Genomic DNA, 27,188 nt, shown 5'->3' on the forward strand with positions numbered 1-27,188 from the left:
CACTGGTTTACTATCCTGCATATTAAACCTCTGCAGTATTGTCTCGGCACACTTCCTCTGGTTTAACCAGAGCTTCCTCTTTGCCTGATCTCTTTTAATTTCCATGCCCAAATATAGTTTGCAACACCAAGATCTTTCATGTCGAATTTGGAGGAAAATTGGGTCTTCAAATCCTAGATAATTTCTTTGTCATTTCCAACCAACAACATATCATCCACATACAAGAATAGATAAATAACACGGTTACTAATTAATTTAAAATACACATAGTGATCTTCTTTGCTTCTAGTGAAGCTAAGTCCCCGTATAAATGTATCAAATTTCTAATACCACATCCTTGGTGACTGTTTTAACCCATACAGAGATTTCTTTAACTTGCATACTAGTTCTTTCTTACCCTTCACCACAAAGCCTATAGTTTTCTTCATGTGGATTTCCTCTTCCAGATCCCTGTGAAGAAATGTTGTCTTCACATCCATCTGTTCTACCTCAAAATCAAAAGCAACGACAATAGATAAAAGTAATCTAATAGAAGTTACGTTGGCAACAGGAGGAAAAATATGACCAAAATCAATTCCTGGCACCTGGGAATAACCTTTTGCTATCAACTGAGCTTTGTATTTCTCCACCTTTCCTTCTGCATTTTTCTTCTTCTTGAACACCCATTTTCTGCCAATGGGTTTCCTTCCAGTCGACAACTCCACTAGATCCCAAGCCTCATTTTTGTGCAAAGATGTCATTTCATCAACCAAGGCCTCTTTCCAGAGTTTTCCATCCTCTGAATCCATTGCTTCCTTCATAGTTTTGGGATCACCATCAATAACAGACAAAGAAAAATTTGAACAGAAAGCAGATGGACTATACCTTTCTAGCTACCTTCTTTCTCGAACTGATCTTCTAATAGCTGGAGTTTGTGGCTCTTCATCTTCTGATTCCTCCTCTGCTGTAGAGTCTGATTCTTCCTCCTTTAGCTCAAACTCTATCTTCTCAGGTTCCTTTGGATGGACTTCATGTTTAATAACATCTTTCACCTCTCTGAACACCACATCTCAGTTGTACACAACCTTCCTTGTTACTAGGCTCCAAAGCTTATAACCCTTTAAACCATCCTTATACCCAATAAAGATGCAATTTTCAGATTTACTATCCAACTTGGTTCGTTTCTCCTTTGGAACATGTACATATGCATCACATCCAAATGCCCTCAGATGTGAAAGAGAGGGTTTCTTACTAGTCCATACCTCTTGTGGAGTCTTATCCTCCAACGCTGATGAAGGTGACCTGTTAACCAGGTAACATGCAGTATCCACCGCCTCTGCCCAAAATTCCTGTCCTAACCCGACACCACTGAGCATGCTTCTTGCCATTTCTATCAACGTCTTATTCATTCTTTATGCAAATCCATTTTCCTAAGGTGTATATGGAGTAGTCTTCTGTCGTGCTATACCACACTTTTTACAGAATTCTTCAAGTTCCTTGCTGCAAAACTCTCCACCATTATCTGTCCTTAGCACCTTTATCTTCTTCTCTATTTGATTTTCCACAAGAGCCTTAAATTCTTTAAACATGTCAAAGGCTTCAGATTTTTTCTTAAGGAAATATATCCATGTATTCCTTGAGAATTCATCTATAAATGATACATAGTACACAGACTTACCCAGTGATGGAACCTTCACAAGTCCAACCACATCATTGTGCACAAGTTCTAATATATGTTTCGCCCTCTTACTACCAGAGGGGAAACTCACCCGATTTTGCTTCCCATATACACAATTTTCACAGAAATCAAAATCCAGAGAACTATTTGGTAAAGGGAATTACTCCCCTAGGGCTTTTTGGGTGAAACCCTAGCAGACTGAAAGTTGTCTATTCAAGAAAAACATGCATTCATACAGCCATTATGCTATTGTAAGAAAATACTATGATAAGGGTACGTACCTTCGGTCCTACGTTTGAGAAGGCCTTTAGGGTCCAAACCCTTCTTGGAGTTCCCTTCTTATCTTTTGTCCTGCAAAACAAACAATTCAAAGAACACAGCAGTACATGGACAAAAACTTATAAAGAAACCATCTTCATGTTATAAAGAAAGGTAGTTAGTTGTGAAATCCAAACAACCATTTACACATGAACTCAAAACATGAATATCATTAACATAAAGAAGATTCAATTCGGGAACCAAGACATGTGTTTCTTTTATTATAGACAAATAAAGTACATAAAAAGGAATATGTTCACCTGAGTCACCTTCAGCATGCTCCAAGCAAAGCTTCCTTCCAGATCCGTTCCAGCCTCAAGCCTCTAACAAAAATCCTTCCATGACTCTCTCCATGATGTCATAAATGGTGGATGAACATCAACACACAAGGAAACAAGGGTTTCCTGTACAAAATGGGGGAAGTGCAGAAGGCACAAGGGACTTCAGACCTGGTCAAGGGGAAAATCTCAGCATAATAACCTTTCTCTCTATTCTCTCCTCCGTTAGGCCTTCCCTTTGAGGTCTTTTTATACCATCTCCAAAGTAGTTTTTTAGTTAGGAGTTGGTTGGGAACAGTTGGGCCACGGGCACTAACAGGTGATCAGCAGGTAAAACTCGCGATCTCCGCCCGAAAAGAAGGAATTTTATATTTTTTTAAATGTTTTAATACATACACGTGGGTTGGATATACACAGACCCGCGTATACACGCGTTTAACTCAGGGCAATGTCGCGTATAAGGGATAAAACACTGTTTTTTAAATTTTAGGACCAGGTTTGGAAGGAGGGGTTGCCCTAGGCCATGAGTATAGCATCACAAACCATAAGAGTGAGATTTGGAGCTATAACAGATGCCCCCTAATATATGAGGTCAAAAGGGGTACATGATTGTTGTTGGTAAAAGTATCCAATACGGAATGCCCCTATCCCACTCTAAGAGGTGATAGTGCCTTAGAAACAAACAAGGAAAGCTATCTGAGTATTCTTCTTTATGAGATGCAAATAGAGGAAGAAAGATGTAACTAACCGGTGTCTTCCGCTAGTTTGTCAATCCACTCTCTCTCTCTCTTTCGTTCGCTTCCCGCTGCCTGCTCTTTCACTGGTCCAGCTTCACACGGTTCCTGCAAGATCACAAGAGCAGAAGACTACACGAAAGATATAGATTCCCATTCATAACTAGTTTAGGATCAGATATAAACTAAATATGCAAATACAACAACACATCATTGAAATAAAAGCATGTTGGGTCCCTATAATACTAGTGATTACCCCATTACTATTGTAGTTATACCCCTTATTTATATTGTTGTGCCCCTATTACCCCCATATTGTTATTTCTGTGCCCCATAGAATCCCTCTATTGTTATTTTTGTGGCTTTATATTATTATTGTTAGGTCGGCTGGATTATATTGTGACTCCTTAGACTCCTATATATAGAAAGGAGGTTTTGTCATTTGTATCATCCAAGAATTGTTCATTTATGTAATGTAAAGGAGGTTGCCCCCTCGAAGAGGCTGAATTCTAAGGCGTGGATCTCTCTTTTCTATCTTTTGTGAGCTGGTTTCATAACATTTGGTATCAGAGCTTTGGATTCTAGGGTTTCGCTGCTCCAAACAGGTCATCGTGGCATTTTCGCTATAACTTTTTTTCTGTGACGTTTCAGAAGTCGCAAAAAAAAACCATTTGAGAAGAATTGGCGCTGAACCTTGGGTCCAAATTTCAGAGCTTTTCGCGCGATATTTTCGGAGATATGATCTGAGGAAGTTGGTCTTTTTGCAGACTCCTGAATTACATTCAAAACAGGTGACCTGGGGAAAATCGTCATAACTCTCTCTCTGAGGATCGGATTGAAATTTCGTAAAAAGGTACAGAAAGAGGACGGACTGTAGTTTCTTTTGTGTGTTTCAGATTCAAAGGTTGAAACAGTGACTCGTGGCACGTCGTACAAGTTCGCTCTACTGAACCAGTCTAAAAGCAAGTCACTGTGGGAGATTTCACATAACTCTTCCTTGGAGAATCCAATTTGGCTCAGACTTGTGGCATTGGAAAGAGGACGCAGAAGGCTACTACAGGTAGCAATTTCAGAATTGGATGATCCGAAATTACAGAGATACATCAGATTCAATATCAGGCTTCTATAAAGTGAAAAAAGGTGTGTAGTTTTTTTTTAATTTTTGTGTAAGCTTGGTTTAACGGAATTCAAAGGGCATAGTAAAGCATTATTATCGGTAACTGATGCCCCGAGGAAAGAAAATGCAAACACCTAGTAAGGAACCTGAAAGCTCTAGCATGACTCATGAAGAAGAGGAAGAAATGCTACATGATATATCAAAATTACAAGAACAAGTGCAACAAATGTCACGCTCACAAAAGCTAACAGAAGCTAAGATAAGTGGCGTGGAATCTAAGGTAAATGGCGTGGAATCTAAGATAAAGGGAATGGAAGCTAAGATGGATGGCATGGAAGCTAAGATTGACGCTAAAATTGATGGCATGGACGCTAAAATTGATGGCATGGATGATAAGATGGATGAATTGAAGAAGTTGCTACAAGAAAGGGTCACTAATGGTGAAAAGGTAGTAAAGGAAACTCATGATGAGAACAAAAGAAATGTTAATCATGATTCCATAGACTCTAATGTTGGATCGAAGACTCACCATGTTCCAAAAATCGATATGAGGAAGTTTGATGGCAAGGATCCCGCCACATGGATATTACAGATGGAGCAATTCTTCGATCTCAATAATGTGCAAAACACACAAAAGGTACGTATGGCAACTTTATATTTGGAACCAAATCAGTTTGTATGGTATCAATGGCTTTGTTCTCGTAAACAATTTATCACTTGGGCAATTTTTACGGAAGAATTGATAGCACATTATGAGGATACAAAAAGCAACACTTTTTTTAGCCAATTGATAAGTCTCAAACAAAAGGGTTCAATAATGGAGCACATTGAGGAGTTCCAAAAATTGAACATAAGGGTAAAAGATATTCCAGAGGAGCATAGGATTGATGTGTTCATAGGGTCTTTAAAGGATAATATCCAACATGATGTGCGCCTTTGGGAACCTGATTCATTAGAGAAGGCATTCAGGTTAGCAAGAAAAATGGAAAGCAAAATTATGGCAACTAGGAAGCATACCACTCACAACTATAAAGACGGAAGTGTTGTTGCCCATAGTCTTCCACAACCTACAAGGTTGACACCACAACAATTGGAAGAAAAAAGAGCAAAAGGGCTTTGTTACAATTGTGATAGCAAATACACAAAAGGTCATAAGTGTGCTGAGAAGAAATTATTCTACATAGATTGTGAAGAGGAAGAAGAAAAGGAGCAAGAAAGGTCAAAAGAAGAGGATATATTCCAGGAACAAAGCCTAGATGAAGAACAAATAAATCCGACCATATCTTGTAATGCATTGGCGGGAATTACCACTCCTCAAACCATCAAGATAGAAGGACAAATCAAGAAGAAAAAGGTAATAGTGTTGATTGATTCAGGAAGCACCCACAATTTTATTCATTGTAGGGTAGCAAAAGAATTGAATTGCTTCCTATATCCAGCACCAGAGTGTCAAGTGATGATTGCAAATGGAGGAACAATAAATTGTTCTGGAAAGTGCCATAATATCAAGCTATCCATGGGAGAATATGTATTGACTAGCCCAATGCTTTCCATTCCAATGGGAGGTGCTGATGTTGTACTAGGAGTCCAATGGCTACAATCCTTGGGTACAATAGCTTTTAATTTTCAAGAACTTTTCATGAAATTTTCTGTGGAAGGAAAGGAAGTTGAATTAAGGGGTATTGCAGGGAAACCAGGAAAGATAATCAGCTCTAATGGCATGACAAAGCTTCTAAAAAAGGAGCAAAGAGGTGTAATTGCACAATTATGTTCGCTAGATGTTTCCACATTGGAATCATCTATTTCTCCAGATCTCCAAAAAGTCCTGGACAATCATTCCAAGGTATTTGAGACTCCCAAAGGTCTCCCACCTATGCGTGATCATGATCATGCTATTCATCTGATTCCAGGAAGTGTTCCTCCAAACATCAGGCCGTACAGATATCCCTATGTCCAAAAAAGTGAAATTGAACGTATGGTTGCAGAAATGCTAGAGGCTGGTATAATTCAACCGAGTCAAAGTTCTTTCTCAGCTCCAGTAGTATTGGTGCACAAGAAGGATGGATCATGGCGCATGTGTCCGGATTATAGGGAGCTCAACAAGCTCACTATTAAAGATAAGTTCCCCATTCCTGTTATTGATGAATTACTGGATGAATTGCATGGATCAATTTACTTCACCAAGTTGGATCTTCGTTCGGGATATCATCAAATCAGAATGAAGATTGAAGACATTCCGAAAACGGCATTTAGAACTCATGAGGGTCATTATGAATTTTTGGTCATGCCTTTTGGCCTTACCAATGCACCTTCAACATTTCAAGGTTTGATGAATTCAATTTTCAAACCATTCCTTAGAAAATTTGTGTTAGTATTTTTTGATGATATACTAATCTACAGCAAGTCTTGGAAGGATCATGTTGAACATGTTGACAGGGTGCTACAACTATTGGAGGAGAAACAATTATATGCAAAAAGATCCAAATGTTTCTTTGGAGTCCAGGAGGTGGAATATTTGGGTCATATTGTATCTCATGAAGGAGTTAAGGTAGACCCTAGCAAAATTAAAGCCATTAAGGAATGGAAAATCCCCACATCCATAAAGCATCTGCGAGGATTTCTTGGGTTGACAGGGTATTATCGCAAGTTTGTTAAGAATTATGGGAGAATAGCAGCACCTCTAACAACATTATTGAAGAAAGATTCATTTTCATGGACTCCGGAAGCAACAAAGGCCTTTGAACATCTTAAAGAGGCAATGTGCCAAGCACCGGTCTTAGCTACACCGGACTTCACAAAAACCTTTATTGTGGAATGTGATGCTTCAGGAAATGGAATTGGTGCTGTTCTAATGCAAGATGAAAGACCCATTGCTTTTGAAAGTCGTCCAATCAAGGGAAAGTTTTTAAGCAAAGCTATTTATGAGAAGGAAATGTTGGCAATACTCCATGCACTTAAGAAATGGCGACCCTACCTAATGGGAAGACACTTCAAGGTAAAAACGGATCATGATAGCCTTAAATACTTTTTAGAACAAAGATTATCCTCTGAAGAGCAACAAAAGTGGGTCACAAAGATGTTGGGTTATGACTTTGAAATCATCTACAAAAAAGGGAAGCAAAATGTGGTGGCAGATGCACTCTCAAGAAAGGATGAGGATGTGGAAGCATTGTTGTGTGCCATTTCTATTATCCAACCAGATTGGATAAACGAAGCAAGGGAGGAATGGAAGAATGACGAAGAAGTGTGGGCACTTATTCGAAAGCTACAACAAGATTCCAGTACTTCTGATACATTTAGCTGGAAAAATGATTCGTTATGGTACAAAGATCGCTTATACCTCTGTAAGAATTCCCAGCTAAAACAAAAGATTCTTATGGAATTGCACACTTCTCCCTTAGGAGGGCACTCAGGATTTTTAAAAACTTACCACAGGGTTAAGAAGGAATTTTTTTGGGATGGCCTTAAATCAGATATTCAAAAGTTTGTGGCGGAATGTTTGGTTTGCCAACAAAATAAAGTTGAAACAATTAAGACACCGGGTCTATTACAACCTTTATCCATTCCAAGCCAACGTTGGGAGGAGGTTTCAATGGATTTTATCACAGGTTTACCCAAGTCTGAGGGAAAGAGTGTCATCATGGTGGTAGTTGACAGACTTACCAAGTATGCACACTTTTGTGCATTATCACATCCATTTAAAGCCAGTACAGTTTCTACTGCATTTATGGAAACAGTTCAAAAGCTACATGGAAACCCAAAGATTATTGTAAGTGACAGAGATCCCATTTTCACTGGAAATTTTTGGACAGAATTATTTTCTTGTCTTGGTACTCAGTTAGCTCATAGCTCATCTTATCATCCTCAATCTGATGGGCAAACTGAGATAGTAAACAAATGTTTGGAAGGATATCTTCGTTGCTTTGTATCTGATAAACAGACACAATGGGTCAAATGGTTGCCTCTGGCTGAATGGTGGTATAACACTTCCTTCCATACAGCAACAAAAATGACCCCATTTATGGCACTTTATGGGTATCAACCACCATCCATCACATCATATTTAAGAGAAAATTCTAAGGTTCAGGCAGTGGAACATCACATCGAACATCAACAACAAGTCCTCCAACTCTTAAAGGATAACCTCGTGTTGGCACAAAATAGAATGAAACAACAGGCAGATCAACATCGCAGTGAAAGAAGTTTTGATGTAGGTGATTGGGTATTCCTACGGCTACAACCATATAAGCAAATGTCCCTAAAGCAAGCTAAGAAGGATAATAAATTATCACCAAAGTATTATGGTCCGTACAAGGTGTTGCAAAAGATTGGTACTATGGCATACAAATTGGAGCTTCCTGCAGCTTCTCGATTGCACCCAGTTTTCCATGTTTCATGTTTAAAGAAGGTTATAGGTGACAAGCTCCCAATTCAAACAATATTGCCAGAACTTGACGAGGAAGGAAAAATTATATTGGAACCGGAAGCAGTCACAGAAACAAGAACTCGACAGCTACGAAATCGATCAATTTCAGAGTATCTTATCAAGTGGAAGAACTTATCCGCTGAAGATTCCACATGGGAGGATGAGAATTTTATGCAGAAGTATCCAGAACTACTCAAGCGTTGAGGACAACACTTTTTTGAAGGAGAGGGGCATGTTGGGTCCCTATAATACTAGTGATTACCCCATTACTATTGTAGTTATACCCCTTATTTATATTGTTGTGCCCCTATTACCCCCATATTGTTATTTCTGTGCCCCATAAAATCCCTCTATTGTTATTTTTGTGGCTTTATATTATTATTGTTAGGTCGGCTGGATTATATTGTGACTCCCTAGACTCCTATATATAGAAAGGAGGTTTTGTCATTTGTATCATCCAAGAATTGTTCATTTATGTAATGTAAAGGAGGTTGCCCCCTCGAAGAGGCTGAATTCTAAGGCGTGGATCTCTCTTTTCTATCTTTTTGTGAGCCGGTTTCATAACAAAGCATATAAGAGAAACTCAAGTAGCTTTATTGATATGATAAACAAGGTTCAAGAGGAGATACAACCAAATGAGGCCCGATCCAGCATCTACCTCCCAGCAAAAGAATCCCTTCCTCTCCTCCAACAAAGCATAAATCACCCAATGTACTAATCTCAATCTCAAACCAACAACAATTCTCCGCAAATACAAAATTCCAGCCTCCTGAACCTCTGGGTGAGAGATCCATATATAGATGTGAGCAAAGAGGATGAGTTAGCTCATGTTTTGACTTGTGGCTTCTCACTGTCAGTTCTTGCTTCCACTTGGAGGTTGAGAACCTCTTACTCATCACTAGTCAAATTCATTGAGGCAAGTGTCATTGAGGAAGATTTTGGAAGCTTCCAGGGTCTTTCCACCTCGTTGAATGAACTTTCCATTTGTCAATTCTCGCTCAACGCACCCTGGTAGTGCTTCTACCTGCATTGCAGTGCCGGAAGCCAGTGCAGACTTTGGATTTCAGCGCAGACAACTAGTGGAGCTCCTGAATTGATCCTGATTTGACCATTTATGAGTGGTTTTTGGTGGAGAACTTCTGGGAGAAGCTATCATTGGTTGACCTTGTTCCTTTAGGGGTAGGAACAACTTATTTAGGGACTTTGGATCCCTTGGATTATTGACATTTCATGCTCAATGCTGTAAGGCACAAAAATGTCTATAACAGTTGCCCCCTAAAGTATGAGGCCGCTTATCGGGTGAAATGATTTATTAGGAGGATCCGAAGTTCTTCTAATGCTGGGAGGAGACCTGTAATAAGATACAATACAATACATTATTTTTCATACTGCTTTCATAATCTAGCTGAGGCGGGCATTCCCATGCTCAGCTTTATAAATTCATTTTTCTGTAGGATGATTATCTGCTGCAATGATGTACATGTCAATGTCTTTATCTTTCCTGAAAATATATCGCAGCCCGGATGGATGAAACTAGATCCGGGGTCTTCAATCTCGTTCGATCTTCACTCTAAGTACAAGTTGATCCATGTGAGAAATGTTCTGAAGTCGAACATGGAAAGACATCGCTTGATTACCAGTCAATGATGTAAACTGTTAACAAGCGCGAGAGGAATCACTGATAATGATAATGACCCTCAAGGTACTACAGTACAATTCACGTGGTGTGAATAAAGGACTTGGTGTCGAACACCATGCAAAATCTTTCGGTCGAAGGTCATTGATGTATACCTGTCGCCGGAAGTGAGAAACTTGCCATTGAGGCATGCAAGCTTCAAAGTATTGAAGGGGGTGTTCCCAGATCAACTTCTTGGATAATGAGCTGATGTCAAAGGAGAGCCTTAATGTATCCCACATCAGTGACACGGAACGGAGCAAATGATTTTGATGGAGGTGAAAACGATCTGATGATATATGGTTCAGGGTGGCGGTCATGAAAGGATGAAGGATAATGTATGGTAGTGGATGGGACACGGTTGACTTATCTGGATGACTTCTCTTGAACATATCGGCGACACTTGTGTGATGGATTGGTAGCATTTACCGCAATGATTGATGGTATGGTGAGACCATGGCAATGTGGCCGGTGAATGAAACAACCCAACCCGACTCAAGCACGAAGTGGAAGTGTCATGTTCAAGAGCGACTTGCTACTAATAAAAGTTCCTTGAGTTTCTTCCCAATTTTTCCCCAGTCATTTTTGACCAGTACCTCTTTATTTTTGTCAAGCTTTAGGAGGATAACATATGCTTGTTCTATAATTTTCCCTTCGGGCAAACCCATCGCTATGTTTTAACGAGCCTAGCGATAGTGAAACTCGTTCTCGTCTAAAGACAAGTTTGTCTCTATTAATGCTTTTTAACGAGTCTAACGACAAAGATAACTCGGTCCTTTTCAATTTTAGACAGTCTGAAAAGGTATGTAAAGGTAACTCCAAAGATCCTTTTTCATCATCTAATCCCTTAAGTCCGAAAAAGTATAAAACAATACAGAAGGGATGAGTTTTCGATAGTTTTAATGAGCCGAACTAAACAAGCGCTCGATCTTTTTGTGCAATAATCCCTCAGGTCTAAAAAGATTAAAATATAGAGGAGGGATAGCACTTCCGGTTGCTTTAACGAGCTGGAAGGCCAAAACTCGGCAATCTTTTCATATTTTACGAGTCAGATGAAAAGAGCTTAAAGAAGACTCGTCTTCTGAGGAACGAGTGATGAAATGGGTTAGCAGCTGATTCCAGGTAAGCTTTGGAATTTCCAAATCACAGCAGTGTCACAAGGATGGCTAAGTGAGATCACTCTTCGCAGCTGTTCCTCAAAATGGGTAAACAATCAAATGGAGGTGAATGATCGGCCAATGGAAAAGTGGAGGTGACGGTGCAAACACGACCAAGGCTTTAATGGCTGATAATTTACATTCGCAGTGGTTATTTACCGGGTAGTTCATTTTTTAACGAGCTTAAACACGGGTCGAAACACTTGCTCGATCTTATGTTTATTTTTTAACGAGCATGAACTATGTGCTAAAACTGCTCGATTTTATGTTTATTTTTTAACGAGCATGAACTATACGATAAAACTGCTCGATAACATGGTCTAATTTTGATTTTTTACCATAACTAGCTTTGCCCTTTTCAAAGATAGTACTGTATCCTCAATTGCTGCATCAAACTAGTTAGAAATGAATAACATTTGTTTGAAAATGAGATTAAAACCCTAATATTTCGCTTTGAACTACGTAAAAAGCAATTAAAAAGTGTTTTTACCTCTCATTTTACCATTTCATTTGAACTTGGTTTGTTGGAGCTTTGGAGGTGCCTCTTCCCCCTTGATTTTCATCAGCTGATTCCGGGAGATTCTGCGGATGATTTTCGGCGCCGTCTGGACCAGGTAGGAGCTAAACTCGAGCTCTTTCATTTCGTGGTTTCCTTTCTGCATTCTGTGCTTGTTTTCCTGTTTTTCTGAGCCCCTGGGGTTTGATTGGGTCGCTCTACCATCAGCGCACCTAGTTCACTCGAAACCTACGTGGAATGTCAAGCTGTATGAAGGCAGTTTGACCTTCAACGCAGGTGGAACACTAGCTAGTTGCGCTGGGCGCAGAAAAAGAGTTTTGTGGCACAGTTTTTGATGAAAATTTTGCCAGTTTCTCATCAAATCCAGGATCTAACTCCTCTCATGTTTGTTTTTCAGAGATTATTGGAGCAAAATGACCCTTACATGGCGAGAGCGAGAACATGAAGAAGAGGACATGATTTCCCTACATGATCCTGTCACGGTGAACGCGCTGCGGAACTGTGGCTTGCTGAAGTTCTTCCGTATCTCTAGTATGAGACAGCAGATCTCCCTACTGCAGTATATGCTCGACGCCTGGGATCCTATCAACCAAGTATTCCAGATTAGGGGCAAATCTATCCCCTTGACCACAGTAGACATTTACTTCTTGACTGGGTTGTCAAGGCAGGGTGCCCCCATTTCTTTGTCAGGTTCGGCCCGAGGGAGTGACTCTGTGAGAGATTATGTCCGCCAGTATTGCAGGGAAGGATCTCAGCTGAGTAAAGACAGCAAGATCGTTATCCGTGAGGTTGCTGACAGGTCTCTTAGGTCCATTCTGTATACTATTGGTAGGATGGCCGGTAGTGCATCTCTTCACGTCGCCAACAGATCTTATGTGCAGCATGCCTTGGAGTGCCTCCAACCGAAAATATTCAACTGGTGTGATGCAGTACTTCTTCATATGAAAAGTCAGTTGACCAAGGTAAAGGACGGGAAGTTGAAGAACTTTGGATTTGGTTCTATTTTGACAGCCTTTGCTTTAGAGAAGATACCACTGATGCAGACACAGTACATTGCACTCGACTTGCCTTCTCCCACTGAACCACGCATGCAGAGATGGGTTGATCACATGTCTAAGCATGCCGGTCAATCTCAGATTTCTTTCTCTGATACCTTCTTCAGGTGGTTCGAGTGTCAAGAGATGGTCTATTCCGAGTATCCATATGTTGGTATGGACTTCCGGGGTGATCCGGATTTGGTACTGCCGGACGGCGAGCAGTGGGGCGCTATTGGTAAGATCTTCGACCATATTACTGTTTACTGTTTTTATTTATAATGTCCTTGTGCTTTATTCTATCAAGACTTTTAATCAAACTCATGTGTGCATGCAGATGTTGGTCCTGTTCGTCCAGCAGTTCGCCCGAGAGCGCCAGCCGTTGCCCCAGCAGGAGAGACTGCCGGGAGGGTTATCCTTCGTGACCTTGATGTGGCCGAGACCCTCACAGTTGTGCAGGAGCAGGTTGAGAGCCTTACTCTCGGCATTCCGGATGTGAGGATCGACGAGTTACCTCTACAGTTGCAGCGGCATACTACTGGTGTGCCTAGACGATGGACTCGTCTCTTACGCATGATCGCACAGGCCGTGACGTGCTATCATGAGCATCACTAGACTAGGGTGCCCCCTAGCATTTTTGAGTTTTTGGGTCATGCGACCGATTTTGTCTTGGTTACAGAACATTATATGTAAACCATAAACAGCTTTCATATATATTTTGATTTTCGGGGTTTTATTCTGGTTGAGTTATATGATCCATATGTACAACATTGATGATGTGTTCCTTTTTATAAATGTCGCAAATGTCTATCTAACACATAGTTTGCTAATGAGTCGGTTAATGTGTTTAAGTTTCTGGAAATATGTTGGTATTGAATTAAATCAAATTGTCTTTCCAAAATCTTAACCCTTAGGAACATGCGATAAATAGCTGGGTTGCGGAGAGAATATATACCATTGAGCTGTAGTATTACGAGTTGTGAGTCTAGCCTGACGATTAGTCAGCATATACCATGGGTGATGACATCAGAGAGCAGTTCTATCAACGCGCTATATTCAACGATGTTATTTGTTGATTGACCAATACATACACCTCTGAAACTTACTAACTCGCCGCTTGGATAAAAAATGGCCCAGGCTGCGGAGGACAGGTTCCGCGAACTACGACTCGCTCCGTCGGCATATCCCACACATGTCTCTAAGAGGTTCAACATCTGCAATAAATGTAAAAAGGTGGATTACTTGACCAAAACAACCACTTTAGCGAAAACAAAATACAACAAAAGCATATTGGTTACTATTTAAGCATAGTAACGCTTGAGGTACAACCCATTGCGAGGTTGCGCCAGTGGAATTCCGTCATAATCCATTAACTTGTAGGCTCCTTTTGCTAACACTCATTTAACAATATAGGGGCCCATCCATAAAGAATTAAATTTACCTGCTCCCAATTTATCGGATTCTTGGTCGTAAAGCAAGACCAAGTCACCTTCTAAGAAGACACGGGGTTTGACATTTTTGTCGAACTGCGCCTTGACTCATTTCTTATGGGCTTCGTTAGCCAAGGTGGCATCACAACGGGTTTCATCCAATTGGATTAATTCCAAGAAACGGGCCTCTTCTTCTGAAGTTCCGGGGAGGAGATCGATTGCGAGTTTAAGAGACGAAATTTCGCACTGGACTAGTAAGACTGCTTCCAGGCCATACACCAGTTGGAAAGGTGTGAACCCGGTCGCATTCCTTACTGACGTTCGGTAAGCCCACAAGGCTGAGTACAGGATTAGGTGCCACCTTCTTTTGTGAACTCCGATCATCCTTTGCAACATACGCTTCAGGACCTTGTTGATCGCTTCAACTTGTCCGTTGGCTTGCGAATAATACGGGGTAGAGTTGTCGTGAGATAGCCCTAGCTTGGCAGCTAATTCAACCATCATGTGATTGCAAAAATGTGACCCATGATCTGTAACTATGGCCTGTGGTACGTCGAACCTAGCGACTACATGATTGAAAAAGAAAAGGGCAGCTGTTTCACCAGTGTTATCTAATGTAGGCATCGCCTCGGCCCATTTGGTAAAATAGTCAACGACGACTATAATATACCCATGCCCCCCGGTCGAGGTGGGGTTACATGTCATGAAATCGATGCCCCATTTGGCGAAAGGCCCAACAGCAACTATTGGCTGTAAAGGTGCGGGTGGTCTTCTGGTTTTGCTATCAAAAATTTGACAAGCATGGCAACTTCTGACTGCGGTTATGCAATCTTTGAACATTGTTCGCCAGAAGTATCCTGCTCGTAATATTTTTTGTGCTGTTGCATATCCAGATTGACGCCCCCCCACACGCGCCTGAATGACACTCATTCAGGGCTTTTTCGGCCTCTTCATGTGTGAGGCACCTCCTCAGAACTGTATCGATACCACGACGGTAAAGCGTATCACCGACGATCATGTAGTCTTTTGCTTGGTATCGTATACGTTTTTGTTCAAAGTGTGAGGTGTCAGGCCTGGACTTTTGGGTTTGGAGATAAATTATTATATCTCCATACCACTCATTGCTTGTAGATATCAGAAACAAATTCTCATCCACGATTGATTCTTCGGATGTTTCATCGTTGGACGACGATGGGAGATCGCATAATAATTCTGCGAAAACTAGAGCTTTCTTTGATTTGGATTTTACAAATTCCAGAGCAAACTCTTGAAGGATCACTATCCATTTTGAATATTTGCCCCCCAGCAACTGTCGCGACAATATATAAGTCATGGGGTTGCAATCTAACAGAATGGTAGTTTTCCGAAAGAGGACATAATGTCGAAACCTTTGAATCGCTTGAACACCGGCAAGCGCTAGTTTTTCAACATAAGAATATTTGCTTTCTGTATCATTTAAGTTTCTACTTAAATAATATATAGGGTGTTCTATTCCGTCGACTTCTTGTACTAAAACCATTGCGATGGTTGTATCTGCTGCAGCTAGATACAGGTTAAAATCTCTTTGATAATCGGGGGCGTACATTAATGATGCTTTTATTAAGGAATCCTTTAAAGCATCAAAGGAAGCTTGCGCAACCTGATCCCAAATGAAGGGTACCTCCTTTTTCAAAAGACGCGTATAACCTTTAGCAAGTTCTGCGTAATTGGGAATGAACCTCCTCAGAAAATTTGCTTTCCCTTGGAGTTTCTGAATCTGAAGCAAATTCGAAGGTGGAGGCAAATTGATGATTGCTTGAACCTTGCAAGGGTCGAGACGAATCCCATCCTTGGAGACTACAAAGCCAAGTAAACGACCAGAACTGACGCAAAATACACATTTGTGCGGATTGAGTCGTATCTTGTAGTGTCGGCAACATAGAAATATCGCTCTTAAATGCTGCAGATGATCAATCCGCTTTCAGAAATGAGCCGGAAGGTCGTCGAGGTATGGTTGAACGATGTTCTTGATGTCATGAAAGGCATAATTCATTGCCCTCTGAAACGTCGCCCTTGCGTTCTTTAAACCAAAAGGTAATTTTCGATAAGCGAATGTGCCCCACGGACAAATGAATGCAGTCTTTGATTGGTCCTGTGGGCGGATATTTATTTGATTATACCCAGAAAATCCATCCATGAATGAAAAGATTTCACATCCAGCGCATTCATCAATTATCTGGTCGATGAAGGGTGTAGGGTAGTTGTCTTTTGGACAAGCTTGGTTTACATCCCTATAATCGACACACACTCTGATTGTCCCTTGTTTCTTCATAACAGGGACAATGTTCGATACCCAATCAGTTAGAGGAACCAGGTAGATGAAACCAGCATGGAGAAGTTTTTCAACTTCTGCCTTAATGGCAGCGGCTTTCTTGGGGTGCACCTGCCTGAGCCGTTGTCTTACCGGTTTGACATCTGGATACATCTTGATTTCATGTTCAACGATACTCGAGTCAATGCCTGGCATTTCATCATATGACCAAGCAAAGACATCTCTGAACTCGCGAAAAAGAGCGTTATATATTTCTAGTTCTGAAGGTGAACAACCTTTGCCGACATAAATATTCTCTACAACATTTGTTTTAGTCCAGATATTTATGGCTATAGTCTCTTCAATATTGGATAAGTTTCGCTCGGAATCCACCGTATTTACAGTATTTGATAGGAATTCAAATACTGAAGGGTGATAAAGGTCATCTTGATTATCTTCTTCATAATCCGGAAGAAGGGAACGATGGTGGCAATCATTCCATGGTGCCCCCTCAATCAACATTGATTGTAGAATTCCTTCGTCAGTTCCATGCACTCTCGACCAAGGATCTAAAGGGGTACCATATTCATTAGACCTATCTACCCAAACGCTTGATGAGCGTTGATTTGGGTTCGCCTCCCATGCCCGGAACATTGATTGCTACAATATTTCTATTGGGCTTGGGGGCAAAACCATTGCATGATCCATGTTGATATCATCTTCTGAGATCTTCGTGGAAGATATCATATTTCAGGTACCTATCGAAGCTACTTCTGCCAAACCAATTGGAGGTGGAAGAGCGAAAGTGCCCATTAATATAGGATCTTTCAGTAGGCCTACTCCGATATTCTGAAGTGAATGGGTGCCTCCATGGATCATGGGAATGCTTCCTGTAACTTGTGAACCATTGGGTAGGAAGTTTTGTTGGTCGACGATCGTAATCTCCCCTTGAAAGGGGAATGCGATCTTTCTAAAATAGGTCGACACAACAGCTGCCATGGCATATATCCACGGTCTTCCTAGCAGGATGTTGTAATCGAGATTCCCATCGATGACTTCAACATCTATTTCTACTATTTTTCCCCCTAGTTCAACATTCAAGTTATTTAGGATACCATATGGGGTATATGTCCTTCCGTCGAATGCTTTTAATGTCGTCGAAGATCGTGACAAAGTTGGAGATCCTAAAGTTTTCCAGCAACTCATCGACATGATACATGTAGATGCCCCCTCATCAATAATTGTTCTGTGAACATTTTTGTTGAGGGCTTTCACTTGAATAAGGAAAGCTAGTTGAGCTGGTAACTGAGGATCGTATCCTTTGTGGTCGAAGGATACAAGATTGGAATCCTTAGGATCAACCCCACCAATGGCCGATAACAATGCCTGCCTTTGGGATGGACAATTTTGTAGTACTTCAAGAGTCGACATAGCGGATGGCGATTGTGCCAAATCTTCCACTATGTTATAATGCTGCGTTGCTTTGGCGCGAGGATTAAATGTTGACTTGTGTACTATTCCTTTTGGCTATCTTATTGTTAATTCAGGAATGATGGGTGGTACAACTTCTGTCGAAGTTGTTGTCGAACTACTTGGTTGATCTTTACCTTTGTCGTTCGACAGCTGCGGATTCCCGTAATCTTTGTTCCTTGTCGAAATCAAAGCATCATTTTGTTGCTTGGAAATCGACAACATTAGCACTTGCGACGGGGAAGCATTTCCACTATCAACCAGATTTGTGCCTGGATTAGGAAACGGATCAGTCAACACAGCTGAGGTTTTCGAACTTTTAAAGAATTTCTTAAGCTCAGCTCTGTATGGACAATCGGCTGTCCAATGATCCTCATCACATATAAAACATGGACTTTTTGGTTTCCTATTTCCAGGAGGGTTCGAAGAAGTTTTTTCAGGAGATGACTCACCCTGTTTCTTCTTCTTCCCTTTGCTTTGTTTCTTCTTGCTTCCTGGTTGTTTGGTTTCTTTGCCTTTATCTGCTGATACGGCATTTACTTCCGAAGCAAGAATTTCGTCTTTTTCATTTTGATCTGAAGTCTTACGGGCTTTCTTGGACGAAGCCCTTGTCGATTTTGCGTTTGTAGTGCCAATCACGCCATCGCCAGCATGAGAGTCATTATTTGATTTAGGAGGAGGAGGAATTGAGAATTCCGGTCTAGGGGCGTCTGGTATTTTGTCGTAGAGCGTGACAGACTGAGTATAGACCAAGTCTAGATATTGCGCACGAGTGATAACTTGCTCTTCTGTTACGACTCCCCGCTTCGCCACATCTTCCGTTATGGCAGGAAGTAACGACTTGATAAACCATTCAGCTAATAGCTGATCGGGAACGTATGTCTTTACCATCCTACGACGACGTCGCCACTCTTGTATATGATCAGATATGTGAGTGGCCGTTGTCTGTTTGAGGTTGGTTAAGATTTCGGTTCCTGTTTCATACCTTATTGGTAATTGAAAATGGGTTAAGAAAGTCGTGGCTAAGGTGCTGAAATTGTCGAACGAAGCTCTAGGTAATTCAATATACCATTTTGCCGCTGGACCCGTTAACGTCCTCTGAAAAAGGCGAAGCCTTATCGAATCATCGTTTAGGGTGTTTGATGAACACCACAGATGAAATGTCATCACGTGATTCGATGGGTCTTCGCCTGGATTTCCATTAAATTTAGGAATGTCCGATGGAAGTTTGTGAGGAATCGCTGGCCACCAAGGGGCGTAAGAAATTGGATCGTTTGTTAACCGGTGTAAATCGGGTAACTCTAAAGTTGCCACGAATGGTAACTGTTGATTCAGGTTAGGTGAAGAATACCCAGGGTACGATGGAATTGCCTGCGCAGTTGGCCTTTGCATGCTAGCATAATGTAATTGATGCTGGTATGACTGATACGGTTGGTGGACTTGACCACTGTAAAGTGGTTGATTTTGACCTTTTTGTATATACGGTTGTCCACTGTTCGCAAAGATCTGCTGCTCAGAACCTTGGTACACTTGCTGGAATTCCGGTTGTTGGTATTGCACCAGCCACGGTTGTGAAGCCATGCTCTGTTGTGCTATACTAACCGTCGAACCAAGATGTGGGGTAATTGTACCCGTTTGGACCTGTGTCACCCCACCAGTTGGCGATTGTGGTTGAGTCACAGGGTCAAGGGGCTGTTGCATTACAACCTGAGAAATCTGAGGTTGACATACAACAGGCATCGTTTGAACTTGTGACACTGTTACAATAGCTGGTGTTGTCGGGATGTTCGACATAGGTACACATTGTTGCATAGAATACACAACTCTTGGTTGTTGGGGTAGCATAGGTACCCAACCACTTGTCGTAACTCCAGTATAACCTGAATACTGTTGATAACTCCCGTATGGATATCCTCCCGGAGGGGGTAATGAAAGGGCATACTGCCCCCCATACGGTGGTAACCCGGAACTCAAGGGGATTGATTGCCCTTGGGGACTGGATGGCCCAAATTGAACTCCAAATGGATCAATTTGTCGAGTCTCAACATAAGAGTTGCCGGATATTATTCTGGAAGAACAAACAGGAACGGACCACACTGTCGAAATAGTCCCTGGATGGACTCCTTCTAGCGGTTGTGAGCTAGTCGGGACAGATGGTATGCCGAAAAACATTGTCGGAGTGACGGCAGGGAGTTCTGCTGTCGCTGTGTCATTCGACACAGTCCTAGATGTTGACGGTTGTTCAGACATTTTGAGTCTATCCAATAGATTGCCTAGCGATTCTACAGGAACTTCCACTTGTGGTAGACTAACTTCTGATGTCGAAGGAAATAGAGTGACCTCGACTCCAAAATGTGTTGGAGTACTTGCTTGCAGATCTTCTACAATTTCCTCTATCGCAATCAAACCAGGTGGAAGGGGAAGACCGTCAGGTCCGTAAAATATTTCTGGTGCCGAAGAAGGGGTTGAATCGATAGCGACAGATGTTTGAGGAGCAAGACTCTCTGAACCGGTTGTGGATGGAACTGGTTCAGTAACGCAAGTAATTGCTCTCAGACTAGGATCAGTATCACTGTCCCTCTGTAGCTGTTGAACTTCTTCTATAAAGGCAGGGTTTCCAGAATTGTTTGGAGTAACTGGAATCTTGGATGTTGTTGGAACACTTGTTCTAACTTTGATAGGAGATTTCGAACCGGTTAAACGAGTTCGCTTTGTCTGTACTGTTTTCGATTCCGGAGACAAAGACAGTTGACTCGTAAGTCTCCGCGAACGATGAGGTTTCAATTGACTTTCTTCCACGTTTGCTGATTACTCGATCAACCAAAATACAAAAGGGGAAAATGTGTTTCCGAATTAAATGAATTTTTAGACGCTTTAGACACAACTTGCTTTTTCACTTTTAAAGAGTCGAGAAAAAGCTAAAGATGACTCTAGTCTCCTTCGATGTTTTAATGAGCCCGAAGTGACAAATGCTCGGGTGGACTTTTTCCATTATAGAGTCTAAAAAAGGCCAAAAGGAACTGCTCTAGAGTTCTAGGCAGAGGGTGTGCAAAACTTTTCGCAAAACCACAGAATACTTTTTAGGGTACGGGCGGTCGATCTTCCTGAATGATGTGTTCAGTGCATTGCGATCAGTAGGGCGGCCGACACGGCTTCCTATGGATAAAGGTGATATTCCTATAGGGGTCTCCCAATATATACGCGACGGTACGTGGGAGCACAATCCGTACTGGTACTAATCGTCTCTCAGGAGGAATCACCCAACCATCAGTGAGGCGACCAGTGACCAGGTTTTACGACGCCGGAACACGTCTCTAGCCTAGACCTCTATGTTGTGCGTTATGTTGCAAAGCGTTGTTAAGTTCATTCAATTTAATTTAGGTTGATCTTTTTTAGAAGTTTGTCTTTTTGGATCACCACGAGATGTATTATACAATTCCTAAATGCAGTCTAAAGATGATAAGCAAGATTTTATATCTTTTCAACAATGAAAATCCTAGCTACAAGGGGAAAAGAAAGACACCATCTTTTCTCAAAGAGCATAGAGCACACAGTAATGCACTTTTCCCTAAATCAACATACAAACTGTCAAAATGCAAATGCACATATGCATGTATTTGTTTTTGCTTTCTTAATATTGATGCCTGAAAAGAAAGCTGTTATATAAATTTGAATTCGATTTCAAGTGAAAACACAAACAAGTTCCTTTTTCGAAATCAAAAAGACGATTACGACACTTTATGATTTACTTGTTTTGACACTTTGAAATGCATAAATTCAAACCAAAAGACAAAAGTAAAAGCTAAATCAACTGTGAATAGCAAACAAACTCACTCCTAAGATCAAAACGACACTTACGACAAGTCTAGATCTAGGGGCCACAGTATGACTAGTTTACTTTCGTAATGGGAAACTGCAAATGATGTAACAAATACACAAAGAAAAAATACAGTTTCTTTATATAACTGAGGCGGAATTGAGGCAAAGAAAAGGGGTTTCAGATAGGTACACTAACTGATAACAGGCTGCAAAAAACAGAGATGAAACTGAGCAAAAGGAAGCAGGGAACCACAGCTGCACAAGGCAAAGACTGATCAGCGCACTCCTAACACAGAGGTTTTGACATTCAGTGCAGGTAGCCTTCACGGGACCTGCGTTGAAATGCAGAACCTCTTCACAGAGTCTGCGCTGAAGCAGAAACGAGAGTTGTTTCTGGGTTCTGGGTTTCGGTTTGCAGTTTTTTCTACAGTTTTTGGCCGGATAAAAGCTATCAATTAGGTACAAGTAGGAGGATGATTTATAGGAGGACTAAGATCTATCACAAAGGGCTGTTAGAGCACTTGTGGATCAGCTTCTCAGATCATAAACAGGCCCAGTGAGAGGGCTAGAGTAACTAGAAACAGTAAATAGCAAATGCAGTTCGATTCGGCACTCTTGAGTTTATGAAATGAATAGCAATAGAAACATAAACAAAATAACAAGATACTCTCCCCAGTGGAGTCGCCAATTTGTTGTTGGGAAAAGTATCCAATACGGAATGCCCCTATCCCACTCTAAGAGGTGATAGTGCCTTAGCAACAAACAAGGAATGCTATCTGAGTATTTTTCTTTATGAGATGTAAATAGAGGAAGAAAGATGTAACTAACCGGTGTCTTCCGCTAGTTTGTCGATCCACTCTCTCTCTCTCTTTCGTTCACTTCCCGCTGCCTGCTCTTTCACTGGTCCAACTTCACACGGTTCCTGCAAGATCACAAGAGCAGAAGACTACACGAAAGATATAGATTCACATTCATAACTAGTTTAGGATCAGATATAAACTAAATATGCAAATACAACAACACATCATTGAAATACAAGCATATAGGAGAAACTCAAGTAGCTTTATTGATATGATAAACAAGGTTCAAGAGGAGATACAACCAAATGAGGCCCGATCCAGCATCTACCTCCCAGCAAAAGAATCCCTTCCTCTCCTCCAACAAAGCATAAATCACCCAATGTACTAATCTCAATCTCAAACCAACAACAATTCTCTGCAAATACAAAAATTCCAGCCCCCTGAACCTCTGGGTGAGAGATCCATATATAGATGTGAGCAGAGAAGATGAGTCAGCTCATGTTTTTACTTGTGGCTTCTCACTGTCAGTTCTTGCTTCCACTTGGAGGTTGAGAACCTCTTACTCATCACTAGTCGAATTCATTGAGGCAAGTGTCATTGAGGAAGATTCTGGAAGCTTCGAGGGTCTTTCCACCTCGTTGAATGAACTTGCCATTTGTCAATTCCCACTCAGCGCACCCTGGTAGTGCTTCTACCTGCGTTGCAGTGTAGGTAGCCAGTGCAGACTTTGCATTTCAACGCAGATAGCTAGTGGAGCTCCTGAATTGATCCTGATTTGACCATTTCTGAGTGGTTTTTGGGTGGAGAACTTCTGGGAGAAGCTGTCATTGGTTGACCTTGTTCCTTTAGGGGTAGGAACAACTTATTTAGGGACTTTGGATCCCTTGGATTATTGACATTTCATGCTCAATGCTGTAAGGCACAAAAATGTCTATAACAGTTGCCCCCTAAAGTATGAGGCCGCTTATCGGGTGAAATACTCTATTAGGAGGATCCGAAGTTCTTCTAATGCTGGGAGGATACCTGTAATAAGATACAATACAATACATTATTTTTCATACTACTTTCATAATCTAGCTGAGGCGGGCATTCCCATGCTCAGCTTTATAAATTCATTTTTCTGTACATAGAACAAACAATCGTCTGATGGTAGACTGATGATTTTGATGAAATCATCATCCTTTTCGGTAGGATGATTATCTGCTGCAATGATGTACATGTCAATGTCTTTATCTTTCCTGAAAATATATCGCAGCCCGGATGGATGAGACTAGATCCGGGGTCTTCAATCTCGTTTGATCTTCACTCTAAGTACAAGTCAATCCATGTGAGGAATGTTCTGAAGTCGAACATGGAAAGACATCGCTTGATTACCAGTCAATGATGTAAACTGTTAACAAGCGCGAGAGGAATCACCGATAATGATAATGACCCTCATGGTACTGCAGTACAATTCACGTGGTGTGAATAAAGGACTTGGCATCGAACACCATGCAAAATCTTTCGGTCGAAGGTCATTGATGTATACCTGTCGCCGGAAGTGAGAAACTTGCCATTGAGGCATGCAAGCTTCAAAGTACTGAAGGGGGTGTTCCTAGATCAACTTCTTGGATAATGAGCTGATGTCGACAAGAAGCAATCCGTAAAAGGAGGGCCTTAATGTATCCCACATCAGTGACACGGAACGGAGCAAATGATTTTGATGGAGGTGAAAACGATCTGATGATATATGATTCAGGGTGGCGGTCATGAAAGGATGAAGGACAATGTATGGTAGTGGATGGGACACGGTTGACTTCTCTGGATGTCTTCTCTTGAACATATCGGCAACACTTGTGTGATGGATTGGTAGCATTTACCCCAAAGATGGATGGTATGGCGAGACCATGGTGATGTGACCAGTGAATGAAACAACCCAACCCGACTCAGGCACGGAGTGGAAGTGTTATGTTCAAGAGCGACTTGCTACCAATAAAAGTTCTTTGAGTTTCTCCCAATTTTTCCCCAGTCATTTCTGACCAGTACCTCTTTATTTTTGTCAAGCTTGAGGAGGATAACATATGCTTGTTCTATAATTTGCCCTTCGGGAAAACCCATCGCTATGTTTTAACGAGCCTAGCGATAGTGAAACTCGTTCTCGTCTAAAGACAAGTTTGTCGCTATTAATGCTTTTTAACGAGTCTAACGACAAAGATAACTCGGTCCTTTTCAATTTTAGAGAGTTTGAAAAGGTACGTAAAGGTAACTCCAAAGATCCTTTTTCGTCATCTAATCCCTTAAGTCCGAAAAAGTATAAAACAATACAGAAGGGATGAGTTTTCGATAGTTTTAACGAGCCGAACAAAACAAGCGCTCGATCTTTTTGTGTAATAATCCCTCAGGTCCAAAAAGATTAAAATCTAGAGGAGGGATAGCACTTCCGGTTGCTTTAACGAGCTGGAAGGCCAAAACTCGGCAATCTTTTCATATTTTACGAGTCAGATGAAAAGAGCTTAAAGAAGACTCATCTTTTGAGGAACGAGTGATAAAACGGGTAGCAGTTGATTCCAGGTAACGGTTTGGAATTTTCCGATCGCGGCAGTGTCACAAGGATGGCTTAGCGAAATCACTCTTCGCAGCTGTTCCTCAAAATGGGTAAACAATCAAATGGAGGTGAATGATTGGCCAATGGAAAAGTGGAGGTGACGGTGCAAACACGACCAAGGCTTTAGTGGCTGATAATTTACATTCGCAGTGGTTATTTACCAGGTAGTTCATTTTTTAACGAGCTTAAACACGGGTCGAAACACTTGCTCGATCTTATGTTTATTTTTTAACGAGCATGAACTATGTGTTAAAACTACTCGATAACATGGTCTACTTTTGATTTTTTACCATAACTAGCTTTGCCCTTTTCAAAGATAGTATTGTATCCTCAATTGCTGCATCAAACTAGTTAGAAATGAATAACATTTGTTTGAAAATGAGATTAAAACCCTAATATTTCGCTTTGAACTACGTAAAAAGCAATTAAAAAGTGTTTTTACCTCTCATTTTACCATTTCATTTGAACTTGGTTTGTTGGAGCTTTGGAGGTGCCTCTTCCCCCTTGATTTTCATCAGCTGATTCTGGGATATTCTGCGGATGATTTTTGGTGCCGTCTGGACCAGGTAGGAGCTAAACTCGAGCTCTTTCATTTCATGGTTTCCTTTCTGCATTTTGTGCTTGTTTTCCTGTTTTTCTGAGCCCCTGGGGTTTGATTGGGTCGCTCTGCCATTAGCGCACCTGGTTCACTCGAAACCTGCATGGAATGTCAAGTTGTATGAAGGCAGTTTGACCTTCAACGCAGGTGGAACACTGGCTAGTTGCGCTGGGCACAGAAAAAGAGTTTTGTGGCACAGTTTTTGATGAAAATTTTGCCAGTTTCTCATCAAATCCAGGATCTAACTCCTCTCATGTTTGTTTTTCAGAGATTATTGGAGCAAAATGACCCTTACATGGCGAGAGCGAGAACATGAAGAAGAGGAAATGATTGCCCTACATGATCCTGTCACGGTGAACGCGCTGCGGAACTATGGCTTGCTGAAGTTCTTTCGTATCTCTAGTATGAGACAGCAGATCTCCCTACTACAGTATATGCTCGACGCTTGGGATCCTATCAACCAAGTATTCCAGATTAGGGGCAAATCTATCCCCTTGACCACAGTAGACATTTACTTCTTGACTGGGTTGTCAAGGCGGGGTGCCTCCATTTCTTTGTCAGGTTCGACCCGAGGGAGTGACTCCGTGAGAGATTATGTCCGCCAGTATTGCAGGGAAGGATCTCAGCTGAGTAAAGATAGCAAGATCGTTATCCGTGAGGTTGCTGACAGGTCTCTTAGGTCCATTCTGTATACTATTGGTAGGATGGCCGGTAGTGCATCTCTTCACGTCGCCAACAGATCTTATGTGCAGCATGCCTTGGAGTGCCTCCAACCGAAAATATTCAACTGGTGTGATGCAGTACTTCTTCATATAAAAAGTCAGTTGACCAAGGTAAAGGACGGGAAGTTGAAGAACTTTGGATTTGGTTCTATTTTGACCGCCTTTGCTTTGGATAAGATACCACTGATGCAGCCACAGTACATTGCACTCGACTTGCCTTCTCCCACTGAACCACGCATGCAGAGATGGGTTGATCCCATGTCTAGGCATGCCGTTCAATCTTAGATTTCTTTCTCTGATACCTTCTTCGGGTGGTTCGAGTGTCAGGAGATGGTCTATTCCGAGTATCCATATGTTGGTATGGACTTTCGGGGTGATCCGGATTTGGTACTGCCGGACGGTGAGCAGTGGGGCTCAGCGTACCCTAGTAGTGCTTCTACCTGCGTTGCAGTGCAGGTAGCCAGTGCAGACTTTGCATTTTAGCGCAGACAGCTAGTGGAGCTCCTGAATTGATCCTGATTTGACCATTTCTGAGTGGTTTTTGGTGGAGAACTTCTGGGAG

This window comes from Pinus tabuliformis, chromosome 7, assembly GCF_031772625.1.
Source record: "Pinus tabuliformis cultivar Carrire ecotype Pingquan chromosome 7, CPIR1, whole genome shotgun sequence".
Lineage (NCBI taxonomy): Eukaryota > Viridiplantae > Streptophyta > Pinopsida > Pinales > Pinaceae > Pinus > Pinus tabuliformis.